The following is a 3,175-nucleotide window of genomic DNA, read 5'->3' on the forward strand; positions in this document are numbered from 1 at the left end:
TCTTTTCATGGCTTGAGAGCTCATTCCCTTTTAGCACTCAATAATATTCCATGGTCTGGATGTGCTACAGTTTACTTAACCGTTCACTTACTGAAGGGCATCTTGATTGCTTCCAAGTTCTGGCAATTATGAATAAACCTGCTATAAACATCTATGTACAGGGTTTTGTGTGGACATAAGTTTTCAACTCATTTGGGTAAATACCAAGTATAGCAATTACTGGATGAAATGATAACCTCAATACCTTTTCCTCATGGTCCTCACAATTGTTGTGTCAACATCCTACCTTCAAAATTACACAACAGGGAAGTAAATGTGATTACCTAGGGAGACATTGGAACTAGCATAAGGTAAGGGACCAGAACTGACCCTGGAAGCACCCCAAAACTTAGAGGTTCAAGAGGATTCCAAGTCGAAAAAGAATGCTGGGAAACAGACGAGTAACGTAGGAGGGTCGTCATTTACGTGATCTTGATTGCAAAGAGAAGAAACCATTCCAAGAGGAGGGTCCTGGCCAACTATGTTGACTGCTGAGAGCTCAACACGTGGCTGCCGAAGATTTGCTGGATTTGAGGAGTCCAGGATGCGCTGACCTGTTGATGCTTGACTGCGGACTGAGGTTAACAAGTGTGTCTGCACCAGAACACTGCCACTCTTTTCCTTTTCAGAGTACGGGGAGGCGTATTCCACAACAGAAACAGCCCAGTCTTCAACGAGGGCCACCTGCCGGCATGTCCAAAAGGCTCTGCTCCCAGTTAGAGCAAGAAATCCCAGAAGATGTCTGCTGTGAGATACATCTGGATCCACCACAGCTGTTTTGCCATGATGACCAAATCATGATTTGTGACAAGTACTTCAAGTCCCAGGAGCACAAGAATCAGGTGGTGTATGGAGTACAAGAAGCTGCTGAGAATTATAGGAAGTTATTCCAGGAGATATTGAACACATTGAAGGAGGAACTTGAAGTAACTAAAAGCATATTGGCTGACGAGCAAGGAAGAATGGTGATGATGCAGGAAGAAGAGCAGAATTTTAAAGTGATGATTGAGTCTGAATATAGGATAAGGTTCCGACTGATGATTGAAGAAAACAAAGTGAACTTCCAGAGCCTGCAAGTTTGCAGATTCAACCTGAACCTGAGAGAAGCCAGTCAGAACAAACTGATGGAGTTTGCCACAAAGTTGAAGGAGAAGTTCCAGGAAATACTACAGAGACGGAACTGTTTGGGGAGAGGGAACATGAGTAAACTGAGGGAGAGTGAAGTCAGGCTCTCTGAACAGATCTGCAGCCTCCAAAAATCACTGCAGAGCTAGAGAAGAAATGTGGGCAATCTGCCTCAGCGTCGCTCCAGAATGCAAGGTATTCTTTGGAAAGGAGTGAGTCACTACTGCTTCAGTGTCTAGAGCCCGCCCGAATCACAGACCTGAGTTTACGCCAAATAACAGGAATGAGCAAAATGCTAAAAGTGCTGCAAAGCCCTGTAACTTTGGACCCTAAAACAGCTCATCCCTGTCTGGTCTTATCTGAGGATCTGAGAAGTGTGAGACTCAGAGATGTGCAGCAGGATGTAGCCGGTCACCCAGAGAGATTTGACTTGAGCGCCACCACGTTGGGTGTGGAGAGCTTCACCTCGGGGTGGCACCTACCGGGGGGTGGGTGTGGAAAAGGCAACACAGTGGCAGCTGGGCGTACACGGAAGCTCTGCCAGCAGAAGTGCTTCCGGAGATAAGGTCTTATTCAAGGATCCATGATGGGAACTGATTATACTTTCTGGGCCTTTCCCCCTTTAAAAAGGGTTTCCTTGAGGGAGCAAATGCACAGAGCTGGAGTTTTCCTGGACTATGAATATGGGCAGATATCCTTCTATGATGTGACAAAGAGATCCCTCATCTATAATTTCTCTTATCTCGCCTTCCAAGGAGCTCTCAGGCCTATATTTTCTCTTCGTATCTCAAATGGAGGCATGAATTCCGACTCTCTGAGCATCTGCCTCCCTCATGTTTCTTCTTGTAATGGTACTTTTAGCCCTCAATCTTCTTTGGTGTGAAATCTAAGACCACAAGAGGCAAGAACGTTACAAGCATGGCTTTATATAAGTTATTTTACAAAGTAATCCAATAAAAGATTTTTAGCACTTGAAAAAAAAATGGCATAACAGATGCTTTCTCATATTTGGAGTTTGTGTTTGGGTGGATGACTGTTCCCTCTGCTCCCCGATTCTACCATCAACTTCTGGAGAAGGGCCCTGTGTCTGAGCAGCAATTGTCGGTGGAGAAGCAGCTGTGCAGAGGAGGCTGCAGGCGCCACTGATGCCTCTTCAGCTGGAGACAAAAGTGGGGAGACGTGGTTTATCCAGAATTAGACTAAACCATATATGATGAAATACACCGCTTTGTAATGCTGGGGTTTCCAATTGCCACTGAATTCGCTTAGTTTCAACTTCACATTCAAGGGGGCGGGGAAGAAAATATTGTGTTGCAAGGGTGGTGGTGGTGGTGTGTGTAGGGGGCCCTTAACGAATAATTTGGTGTCAATTTTGAGTCTCAGCATCGGATACTTGTCAAAAGGAGCTGGAATTTCTGAGGTATGTCCTTGCTCTTTTTGACCCCATGGACTTTCCTTGTTTAGACCCCCAGACGGTGCCAATGGTCTCGGTGTTGGTGAGCTGCTCTGTAGATTGAGAGCCATTAGCCAACAAACTCCGGCCCTCCACTGCGCCTTCTACAGGTTGTATGATGCCAGCCAATATCTTTGCTTTGTTTACACTGCTGAGGTCTCTCTATCGTTAACATCCTTTTTATGACTGACGGTTTTTTGGTTTGCAGCAAATAGTTTTCCAAAAAACAAACCAACTCCAGATTATTTTGATGGTTGAGATAACATGCTGAATGTAAAAATGGACATTTTCCAGTAACTCCAGTGGGTGATCTCCAGTTGAATGGATGAAGCTGCAGTCTAGATATGGTCCAACCCACCATTCCAGGAGCCCTAGAGAACACCAGGAAGATAAAGATATCTACAGTATATTGATTTTAGAGGATAAATAACGTTGCCAGAGGCTATAGCTTGTGAGAAGTGAGGTATGTTTGACCCACTTCATTTAGCGCTCCCATTTCTTAGAAACAGATCCCAATCTACACGAGATAATCCTGTAGCTAAACAATTGTGAAGCGGT

At 44.9% G+C, this 3,175-nt stretch overlaps 1 pseudogene; it reads left to right on the plus strand.

Moving 5' to 3' along the window:
- Window positions 1–731: 731 nt before the first annotated feature.
- LOC112401794 (probable E3 ubiquitin-protein ligase TRIML2 pseudogene) lies at window positions 732–2,047 on the plus strand (annotated as a pseudogene).
- The last annotated feature ends 1,128 nt before the right edge of the window (window positions 2,048–3,175 follow it).

The sequence above is a fragment of the Neophocaena asiaeorientalis genome, unplaced genomic scaffold, assembly GCF_003031525.2.
Source record: "Neophocaena asiaeorientalis asiaeorientalis breed wild unplaced genomic scaffold, Neophocaena_asiaeorientalis_V1.1 scaffold698, whole genome shotgun sequence".
Classification (NCBI taxonomy): Eukaryota; Metazoa; Chordata; class Mammalia; order Artiodactyla; family Phocoenidae; genus Neophocaena; species Neophocaena asiaeorientalis.